We start from the raw sequence: 12,813 nt of genomic DNA, 5'->3' as shown, positions 1-12,813 counted from the left end.
TTGCAAACTGATCTTCCTGTTCTTGATTTGCAATTGAAATGAGCAGTTTTTTTCTAACATTTTTTCCATCTATGACGTACTCTGTTTGTTGTTAGTCTGTTTTTTTAAAATATGAGATATATTTTTGAAGGTAACTCAACGCGTTATCAAGATTATTTGCCGTTGATATAAAACAATCATCAGCGTACGTGGTCGAAAAGAACTATGAAGAAATTGGTATATCATGGGTGAATAGGGAGTATAACAAAGATAATATAACTAAACATAGTGGCTCTTCAGCTTTTATTGGATATAATTCCATTGTGTTTTCGTTTGTTTTCACGAAGAATTGTTATTTGTTAAATACGAACTCAGAATTTTAATCAGTTAGCTTTCTTTGTTTAGATCTATTAACAGAATACTCGAGTTGATAAGACTGATAGGCATAGACAGTTTGAGTGGTAGAATAAGAACAAATATGATTATCAGTAACATTATTTATCTTCGTCGTTTATTCCAAGGTTCCAAGAAATAGCTATACTAGACACATTGAAAATGTAGATAATGAAAAAAATATTGAAATAAATGATAAAAGTGTCTAAGCATTAATACTGAGAAAATAAAGTATATGAAATGTAATGGGAAGAAGTTCAGATTGTTGGATGAAGTGGAGATAGATTTTAAAAGAATGAGGGGCTAGAAATGGAGAAAATAGAGTATAAGTTTTAATATAATATTATATTAGTTCTTTTACATATCAAAGACGTAATAAGAAACGATATCAATTGTCTTCTATAAAGGTGTGAAGAAACACAAGAAATGTTCTTTTCTTTAGTGTAGATATTAGTTTCAAAATCATGATGCATAATAACCTTTTTCACTTTATACAACTTATAGTAAATATTTTCAAAAATCTCTCTTTAAACAATATTTTTAGGATAATATGTATTCACGAATAGCTACTATATGAAAATATCGGATTCCAAACATACTCAATATATAATACGGGCTTATTGTCTCAAACTGGTTTATTGAAATACTATATTGTATATCATCTATCCCCTGAGGAAGTTTGATCACAAATAAAACTAACAAATGAATTTTTGTTATTTGTTGATGTAACTCCTCGTCGTTTTTCCTTTAGATTGAAAATTGTGATCAACTGCAATAATTCGAGCTGTATTTGAGACTAATTATTTCTTTGAGACTAACTAAAAGCGATTTGTCAGGATCTTCATAGCCACATAACTTTTTTTCTATTCCTGAGAATAAAATCGACGTAGAAGCTGAACAGTAGCAGTGTGTAAATAGGGAAGGAGCAATTCTGCTAAATTCTAATACTTTTTTTCTGAATAACTATTCAGAAAAAAATGAGGTCTACTATTTTTTGGAACAGACCCTATAAAATATGGATGAATAATTATATGGTTTGGAAAAACCAGCGCATTTTATGAAGCATTATTAGTACCGGAATCGAATATCATTTCTCGTTTTACCATGCATAAATTAATTAGTTGATTATATTATTAATAAACAGAAAATAAATTCCAATACATTATCATATCCAACCGACGCCTATGGTGAAGTCCATGCCGGTGATCATGAAGCAATTTCGCGCTACAGTCAGCATTCACAGAACCAGATCATTTGTTGAATACCAAATGCGAAATGCCGACCGGCGGATTCATTTATTGCACTTAAAGTAGATTTATCAACCATTACTAAATCCGCATTACCCGTAATGCGCAAAGTTTTTTGAAGTAAATATTCACAAATTGGTTTTTTTTTATTTAACAATTGTTAAAATGCATCTGTCTATTGCAAATACGTGCACATAAGGAGAGAAATATTCCACATTTGAACGTTAAAAAGAAAAATAAATCTTTATTTGCTATATAAATACAACTTGTAGAAAAAGCAAATGGAGCATTGAGATTTCAATGCATAATTTCTTAAGGGATAACCTATGCCTCTCACTCTCTATTTTGCATATTCAATTGTTCCCTTCGTGTACCGTTCTTAGTTGAAGAGATGCTTTTCGAAATGAAAAAGTCGGAATCTGACTGGAATTAAGAGAGAAGGAAAATGTTTGTACCTGCTCAACATTCAACACTTTGAGATGTAAACGCGAATAGTTTCATTTGTTTTGATGGACATCAATCTTAAGATCAGGTAAGGTATCACCCGTAATTGGTGTATTACCAAATTTTTCATATAGGCAAATCTACTTTTGCCACTTAAAGAGGTAATTTCATGCAAAACTTGTAGTCTATTTGACAAACACAAAGGTATGAAATTGGTTGAAATACGACTTGGGTAGCTTTAGCTACAGATTAAAGTCAGCCGAAATAGTCATCTCTGACCCTGATACGAGATGATATTCTGTTGAACATTGACTTTTCGGAATTTCTCGGTGATGAAACCCCAAAAAATGCATTTGAGGACTATTTTCGGAGTTTTAAATATGTTTAACGATATCGAAGTTTTTGGGACATTTTCATGTGCAATTCAGTTTTCAATTTCAACGGTAAATGAGTTTCATTTTTTTTAAGCCGAGGCGGCCCAATCAAATTTTATATGCGTTATAACCATTATTAGATATTTAATGGTTCATTTTCCAGTTCGACGCAAATATATGCAGATAAACAACATTGAGTAGACTATTTTCCAATTTGGATCATTTTCCGTGCTATTGGAAATGGTAATTGTATATTTGATCTGTTTGATAAACAAAATATGGATAAACAGAAATTTCCCATTTCGTGTAATAATAGTTTTCATTTCATCGGAAAACATTTGTGATATTGCAATTTCCATGATAAGAGAAATTTCATGTTTCTTTTATATCACTGATTTAATATTTATCATTCTTCTTAGAAAACATACTAGCTAGTGAATGTTTATAAGATGTTTCATACATTTTAAAAACCTCCAGCTTAAAGAGCAGTTTTCGCAAAGTGGTTTGGAATACAGACAATAATGTAAGAAGGTTGTTATCAATCATATATTTCACAGGAAGAATTGTGACTGATATACACGTACTAGTAAATACCAACACAGACCCGAGGCTGTTCCAGAAAGTAAGTTGTCCTATTCGAAACACAGAACATTTTCAGTAATATATTTATTTGCATCAAATAGTGGAATGTGATATTTATCATATCAACATATCAATTTTTGTATCTTTCTAACGTAGAACTCGGCCACCTGTGAACGGAGTCATCGTGTGACAGATGTCTTCAGCTCAAATCAGGGCTGGGTTGTTGATCAAACAACTTCAATCCAAATTACGTCAAAACAACTGTTGTACGTCGAACCGTATCTAGATTAATATTATCGTGGAGGCACGTAATACCTGTAGTGAGCATTCCACGTCTCTTGTTTTGAATAGCAAGTCTAAATTGCCGCGGTGTTTTACACTAAACTTCTAAATTTACTTTTTCACTACATGGGCATAAGATGTTTGAGAAGAAGAGCAGATTCTTGAAGAAAAGACTATAAAAAAATTAAATTGCTGTTGTTGCAAAAAAGAGCCCAATTAAACACAATCCAACTGAGGCACATGAAAACGTGCAAAAAATAAAGCCTTGGTGTTAATGGGAAGCTACTTCTCAAGTGAAGCTGCAGTAGATCTGGCATCAGGGGAAGATATGAGAGAAATAAAAATGCAAGATATGGCCTTTTCCTCTCATTTACTCCAGCTGTGAAGTTTGTTAGGAAATGTCCACCGGGACGTAACCAAGCACCAATAATTAGCGACAGGTCGTACAAGAGAAACAAGAATAAGAATATATGAGAAATATAATAAATTGGAAAAAAGTATATCGATATTTTTAGTAAAAGAGTTTCATTAGATATGTCGATGTTAGTCATATAAATAGAATACAATACAAAATTGTACAAAATACAATACAATTAACAAAGTTAAATTCCTTTTTCAATTACCAATTCGTGGGATAACGACATTTGGAATATTAGTCATAACGATTATTTCTACTGAGTTGTCAGAAATTTTTATTTGACCACTATTTTATTAACTCATCGACCTTCGAATAGAGCATCATGGATTCTTCTAACATTTCCGTATGTGGCTCAGATAGAGAGTTCTTCACTTGCATGTTCGGCTGTATACGACTGTCTATCACATTCAAACTAACACACTCTTTTACAATGTCATATGATACTGTAGTTTTTCCTTATTTACCTACTAAATCTTTTAAGTTTCATATTGAGGCAGGCAGAGGATACAGAATGGGAAAACATGAGTTTAAGATAGTTTGCTACGCTGATGACGCGGTTGTGATATCCGAAGATGAGGATAATCTGCAAAAACTGCTACACAGATTTGAAACAGTTGCAGGAAAATTCAAAATGATCATATCGACACAAAAGACACAATCCTTGACAATAGCGAGAGAACCAAGAAGATGCAACCTGGCAATTTATAATAAAAGTGTAGAGCAGGTTATGTCTTTTAAATATTTAGGGGTTAACATCACGAGCAATAGGAACTTGAAACAAGAAGTCAAAACGCAAACAACAGCAGCATCTAGGATATCGGGATTCCTTCGAACCGTGATATGGAGGAATAAATTTTTAAGTATCGAAAGCAAAACACGGATATATAAAACTTGTGTCAGACCAGTAATGACATACGCCATAGAAACGAGGGCGGAGACTGCAACTACTAAGTGGATTCTTAGAACGACCGAGATGAAGACATTACGCTCAATCACAGGGAAAACACTAAGAGACAGAATAAGGAGCAATGAAATTAGAAGAATGTGTGGCGTTCCGGATATAGTGGGCCAGAACTAGAAGAAGAGCATGGAGAGATCATGTCAATAGAATGGACGACGATCGACTGGCGAAAATCGCAAAGGAAGAGAGACCCAATACAAGTAGACCGCCTGGAAGACCACCAAGGCGCTGGTATGAGAGCTGGTCCTCGGAGTCACAACTTAGTCTTTGAAAACACAAGACATAGTCTTAAAATAAGAAGAAGAAGAAGAAGATATTGAGGTCAACTCAGTCACAGCGCGTTGTTCGACACGAACCATTTTGATACTGACTTATGACCTCTGAATTCTAGCTCCTACTCTAAACATGCACACCGTGTTCAGAATTGTCAGTTCTTAGCTTGAATCTATACAATGTGACATGATAAATAATTGTTTTGATTTAGTGCAAAGGAATCACCCCATGAATCGTACGTTTCTATATAATCAAATTAATATTATAAGATATACTACTCGGCTTTATACCGCAATGAAAATTGAATCCCATCTCATACGGAATGTGCAGGTCATGCGTTGTTCCTTGTAATTGAGAGTCATCAGAAATAGTGCGTATTGACATAAAAACCCACTGCCGTTGTGTCACGTTTTTCCAGAGTAATCTAATTCAATAGATGTCGCGGCATCTAGACAGAAAAGATTATGATTCTTTCTTCGACATACTATAATAATTTATTTAATAGAATCTGTGAACATATAAAATTCTTCTCTTGTTTTTGACAAGCTCATTGATGTCAGGTATCATATTTGTTGTAGTTATTTTAATAATTGATTGGAGATGTTCATTCGTAAGTCTTGTGTGATGTTTGTTCTTATTTATTTTAATGATGGAAAACATCACATAAATAGGTGCTACCATACATGCAGAAAATGCGTGCTGCATGCTTTTTTAATTCCAGGAAATTATCCAAACTTTTGAAATATTGTATATAAAATGTAAGAGCGTTAATCTCATTAAATTTTTCTTTCAAATACTGATCTATCAACTTGATTTGCAAATGAGCTGGTGCATGTGAAGCTTCAAAATTGCATGGATTGTTAAAAATTTTAAATTCTATTTCATCCATTTTATGAAAGTCGACTCGATTGTTGAATTCCATAAACAATTTTTGCAGAAGTTCAGAATATTCATTCAATTTTTTTTGGTTCACTGTGCCAAATGATTTTAAATGAGTGAAATGGTCCAAAGTTTGATTTTTAACCTGATTTCCCACAGCCTCAACTTTGTTGTCTAGTCTATACTCGAAGCGCATGGAAAAAAATTATATCATTCTCGACAAAAACTAATAGGATATTTCAGCTTGCTGCTAAGAGATGGCGATACTGTCTTTCTCTCTCGCTTGTCTAGGCACGCGCTGCTCTTGAAATTACTCATGCGTAGACTTGATAGTACGAGTATTTAAAACATCCGTAGATGAAGTCTAAGAGCTCTATAAAACATTCTTCTTTCTGTGACACATTGCGATTGTGGGCCTTATTGATACGGTTCAAGGGCCGGAAGCGGCCGGCGGGCCGTATTTTTGACATGATTGATCTAGAGAATATAGATAGAGATATAGGGTCAGTTACTTATAGAAGGAACTAACATCGTTTCCTCCGTAGTGTTGAATCACCTGATACATTGAATATGCAAAACTTTTTCAAAAAAGATGTAAAGTTTTAATTACGGAGATATACGCAAAAGTTGAAAAAATAATATGCAAAGTACGTAAAATATGCGCTTTGCATGTTTGGTTTTCCTCAGTGATTTATTTAACCACATCTCGGACATCCTGTATGGATGGATGATAATTTTAGATGCTCGACGTAATTGATGTTTATGTAAAATATAAAAGTTCAGTTCGGCACAAGTTAAGTGATTTACATAAATGTTTCGTACGAAAACTACTTTCCTAATATTATTTTCTCTTTTTAACGTTCTTTGTTTCATTCAAATCTTCCACATAAATTGAGAAAAACCCATCTACAAAACATCGTTACCGTCGAACATTCATGTCTGATGCCGTAGCAGAAAGTTTCCGTTTTGATAAGACTTGTTCAGCAGACCCTCTTTTCCTGTCATAATTACCACATCTCCCCAACAACTACGTGCTTTGTAACAGAACTCTCATTTGGAACAGTTTAGAGGACTACGAACCACATATTTCTGCATTTTATGCTTTTGTATTTTATCTGTGCTGCAGGGCGTGTATCTTACGAGCACAAATTAAAATAAACGCGCTAATTTTATTGCAGCATCATCTGTTAAACATTACAACCGTTAAATAATCCAGATATTCATTTGGATTTCTCAAACTCAGGTAATTGAAATGTTTTTGTTACTTCCACCTAGTGAGAATTTCTCTATAGAAGGCTACTGTACTATGCATATGCAGCTTTGTGAATAATTTTATTAAAGTGAATAGAAAATTACGTAGATGAAATTCTGACATCAGTAAAGAGAGGAATGATGTTTTATAGCTCAGGAACACTTTGGAATAATTGTTTTAGACGAAAAAGTTATTTGTGTACGATTTCGTACGTAAATAATATTATAGGTACGCTAGGAATTGTAGCTTAAGTTTTTCAATTGCAAGCACAAAATAGGTTGTTAGTCACTTTAATTAGCGCAATTTCAAATTATTTGGAAAATCGACTACGCATGGGAATGCTAATAATTTCTTTGGGATCATTTTAAAGAATCTCGGTTGACAAAATCCTATTTGAACTAAGAGTAATACCAAAATATTATCTTTCTCTTTCATCTGAGACGCAATAATGAATTAATCGAGATAGAAAATACATCTGACAATGTGGTGAAAATTATCTAATCTATAATCATGTCAATTAATATTTCATTTCGTAGTACGATGAAGATGACACAACTTATAAACAGTATCGAGAACCCTGTGCAGATTCCAATTTTGTCTAGGCCACCAGACATGCTACTTGCCAGATCTACATTTATGTACGTGCCTGCCTATAATATCATGCGGGATGAGGCTCGCCGCAAATTGAACCAACCCTATGCACATTCCACACGCAACATATCACAGAAAGAAGAGATGCAAAATAGTTGTTATTCAGTGGAAACAACATGGCGGATTTTCGATGCCAGTGCCCTCGAGGGTACGTGGTAGAACTAATCTATTTTCGCGGTTCATTTAAATTTACAACGCAGAATATCTATTGTATTCTATTATTCTATTATTCATTTACATCCAGTTCCAATTTCGCAGTTTCCTGAATTCAGGATAAGAACAAGCTTAGAACTGGGACACGTTTATTTACAAAATAATGTTCACATATATTTTCATCTCAACCAAGAAAATTAGTAGACATGATTACAATATAACTTTCAAAATGAAAACAAAGTGAGAAGTGTAATATATAAATAAATACTAAACAGTAATGCAGTTGAAGATATAGTACTATCATTTTGGGATACAAGAGAGTCAAAGAACATAGAAGTTTGTTGATTAATATATAAATCAAGGTACATCAAAAAGTTGATCTGTCCACAACATAAGTAAAAAATGAGCAATATTGATACCATACATACGTAAAATATCACAAAACTTTAGTAGTAAAATGAATAAACCATATCAATTTATCACAGTTGAAATAAAAAGATGTAAAGACTTTTTTTGTACATAGAAAGAGTAAAAGTTTTATCCTGTATAGTCATCATTTTGCTGTATATTGTCTATGAATATTTCTTAACTGTAATTAATGAATTCTTCCGTTAAATTATTTAAGCATTCTTCTATACACTCAAAAGTTCCAATTTCACACATATTCAATGTCTTTAATTGCTTTTTGTTATTCCTCAAACTGTTTTTCAATTTTGATATTCCGATAATACCATTTCTCTAGGTGTTATTTTTAATAGTTCCAGCTACATTCCGATTTTTGTTTGTCAAAACTACTCACTTTGTAACAATGGAGTTTGAAAATTCACTTGAAAACTCCAAATACATAAAGACTATTAAGCCTATAAGAGACACAAAATCCTTTTAATAAACATAACCAAACAAAACAAAATAGATCAGCAAGCACGTATGCGATGGAAACAACAGCAATCAACAAAAAAGAATACGAACTTAAAAGAGCCGAGAGAAAGATAATGAGAATTATAACAGGTTTAAACACAACACAGAAGGGAGAAAGGAGAGCAAAGAAAAACGAAGAAAGTGAGAAAGAGCTGGAGAAGAAAAATATAGTGAGATACATAAAAGCACAAAGCTGGGCTGGGCATATATTGAGAAGAAAACCAACTGAAATGATCAAAAGTATAAAGCGAAGGACTCCATTGTAGCCAAGGAGAAGAGACAGGCCGCGAAAGACTTAGAGAAACGAAATAGTGGAGGACATAAGAGAACTTAACATAGAGAACTGGCGGGAAAAAAGCCAGAATTAAAAGAAATGGAACATAATAACAAAAGCCAAGATAAACTATGAAGAAATAAAAGTAGAAACCGAAGAGTAATCCACGTCAAAAAAGGATTTTGGAGCGCTATAAGCGATAGCCATAATCCAAAAAATTTGAAAGGCTTGATGATAATGATGTAAATTTTGAACTGGTAAAAGGCATCATTTTAAGAACTATAAATAGATACCATCCTCTTGTAACATTAGATACTCAATATTTGTACATAAAATTTCCAATAACTATGTACTATGTTTGAATGTACAATAATATATCGTATGAAATATTGGTTAAAATGGAATAATAGTATTTCTAATAATGTAATAAAATTTTCAACCAAAAAAACTTCTACAAAAGTATTTAGTGGTCGTGGATAAAGTATAGTATTCTACTCGCGTATAATGAGTTATTATTCACTCGGTGATTTTTACCACTTGCTAGCGATCGGGACAGTAAACTTTATCTCGTGAATAATAACCTTTATTATAGACTCGTGAATAATATACTATTATACGCACGCTTTGTTGTGAAACTTCATTTTTAATCATGTTAACTCCACTTTTACCGTCAACCATCCATGAAATTTTCATAATAAATTTTGAATTCAATATTAATTGAATAATTTCATATAAATTTCTAACGAAAATCAATAATTCTCTTTTGAAAGGTCTATTTTCTAATAAATCTATTTTTCATAAAGTTGAGAACGCTTGTCTTTGTGAAATTCTGTCACTCGTTTATGCATCTTAGGATGTTAACGAAACTGCTTTAGATCTATTAATTTCGAATTTACGACCAAAGTTTTTGCTGAGACTTAGATTAGAGCGATCATTCTTTACAAAATTAATTGAAGTCTTTCGGTAGGTTCAGAATATTCAGACAATGTTAAAATTGAGTTGCGCTGCTATTCTGAAAGTAGAGAGTTACTCGCCACGTAAACCCCAGTATAATAAATTTGCATTCATCGACAGGACTTCTGTGTAATTAGATAGAGAACAGCCATTGTTTGACAAGGACCCATTTATCAAGGGTAGAGGAGTCAGGGAAAGGGTCCCATTGTGACTGCAGATAGACCACGTCATTCTCTAATGCTCAATTAAGTTAATGTGAAATGGAATTTTCAGTCGAGGGCCGGGCGGAGATTTTTCGGATGAATCTTGGAATGACAAATTTGTTCAATACATCAATTGAAACAATTTGTTATATCATAATATTTCATTATATTTTGTAAATTACTCTGTTACTCTGATTTTCCATCCAGCAAAAAGCCAAATTTAATATTTGTTTACATTGGAGAGATGATTACATATAGCTCTCATAAAAAATTTTTTCCACTTTATAATTATAAAAAAGTGTACTAAAAAGCAGATAAAACAGACAGTATATGGGTCTTGGCAGAGAAGGTTGGTACGTATGACATAATTATGACCATCTCTTAATTTATAGAAAACACTATGTAAAACTTTTAAAAATAAAATTTGGTAACATATCCGTCAATTATGTGAACATCAGATTTATTTGAATGATTTTTGAGAAAAAAATTAAATTGAAGCAGCACATACTACATTCCTAAAAATCAAGGAAAGTATAAGCACTCTAAAAAAATTCTAGCAATCTGATATACCTCAAAGATAGATTCCGGATCTGAAGTGTATGCATCTAGGTATAGAAAAAACTACTCTAAATTAATTAAAAACTATTCAAAATACAGCATAAAGAATAGCAAAAAGAGCCTTTTGACTAAATTAATTTGGCCAAATCGCGAAATACACACCTCCATTGAATACGCTGTTGCCGATCGAATTATAAATAAGCAACTTAACCTTAAATTAGTGCTAACGTGTAGTTTGCTTTTTAGTGGTTTTTGCATTATTCATACAAAATTTGTAAATAAATCATTTATTGTAACAACGGAGGCTGATCAGCATTTAGTTGATAAGCATACTTTTGAAGAAAAACTCATTACGTTAATTAAAAAAAATAGTGGTAATAATTTTACCACCGTATTGCTAACCGAGCAATATTTAAATATTTTAAGTCAAGTAAACAGTAACACGAGAAAGAAAGAATGCAATGAAAAACTGAGCTGCCAAGATTATAGACGTCTAAATAGTCCAATGAAATGATTCATTACGAAACTGGGTTGTATAGGAGGATCTATACAAAGGGTGTGGAAAAAAATACAACTGTATATGTTGGAGGCAGATGCAGAATTCGGTCCGCGGCCGAACCATTTGGACATATGCACATGCTAGACATGCCAAATGCCGAAATACGCCTATTAACTAAATTAATTTGACCATATCGCAAAATACACACCTCCATTGAATACGCCGTTGCCGATCGAATTATAAATAAGGAACCTAACCTTGAATTAGTGCTAACGTGTAGTTTATTTGTTAGTGGTTTTTGCATTATTCATACAAAATTTGTAAATAAATCATTTATTGTCACAATGGAGGCTGATCAGCATTTTGTTGATACCTTTGAAGAAAAACTCATTACGTTAATTAAAAAAAAATAGTGGTAATAATTTTACCACCGTATTGACAACCAAGCAATATTTAAATATTTTAAGTCAAGCAAAGGATAGCACGAGAAAGAAAGAATGCTAAGACTGTCAAGATTATAGACGTCTAAATAGGTTCGAAATTATAAAGATCGGGGAGAAAGAAAGCCCTATTGCGAAACATAACAACGACGTTGCTTCAATAAGGTATTAATGCAATGTTAATTAGAGAAAACTTATAGATACACTGGCCACAAATGAAGATTAGGTATGGAAAAAGAAATTGCTAAAAAGTATTGTAATGTTCCCGGAAGCGTCATTGAGGAATATTTAAAATAAATGCTTCGTTGCGTTCAGCATCGTCTTATGACTATTATAGGCATTTCGAGATGTGTTCAAACAATGTTATCCAGTTGCCGAATAGTATGGCTGTTTTGGCATCTGGCATGTGTAGTATGGACCTATTCATAAATTCAATGAAATAAATTCGATAACCAACCCAAATCAAATCCATATCGCTCCAAACTTGAACTGGACGTGTCAGTTACAAGGAACCTGACAATTAATTAACAAAAATATTTCCTAGGCGATATAATATTTCACCTGTAATAGAAACAGCTAATTATTTACATTACATTTACCAATTTATAATTTTTTATATTGTTCATGTTAAATTTTGCACTAGGTTCGATTACCTCGTTTTATTGCTTTTCACATTTATCGTCCTCATTGGTTCAGTTTATTCATGAATGAAGTTACTCCGAAGTATCTAATAAAAGTGAAATAATTTCCATTACTAGACGAAACTTATTTTAAGAGTGCTAATTTTCGTCCAATTTCCAAAGAAAATTGACAGTAGTAATTATAAAAGTTCTTCCAAGCTTTCTCTGGCTTACATTCAACAAAGTACTTTGGAAATTTCAGAGCTTGACTAAAGTTTCTACAAAGTCATACGGGGGCTGTACAGAGAATATGATATTGAAAACTGATGTTCACGTTCACTGTTTGTCATTTTTTTCATCGAATTTTCTATCTAGCAGTCTCATTAGATGTACAAAAATCAAAAACACAATAGTTTTCCCTGTAGTTTAAGTCTGATTAGGATGTTTGTTAAAATATGT

This window comes from Diorhabda carinulata, chromosome 4, assembly GCF_026250575.1.
Source record: "Diorhabda carinulata isolate Delta chromosome 4, icDioCari1.1, whole genome shotgun sequence".
Taxonomy (NCBI): Eukaryota; Metazoa; Arthropoda; class Insecta; order Coleoptera; family Chrysomelidae; genus Diorhabda; species Diorhabda carinulata.
Note: the sequence above shows the minus strand (reverse complement) of the source record.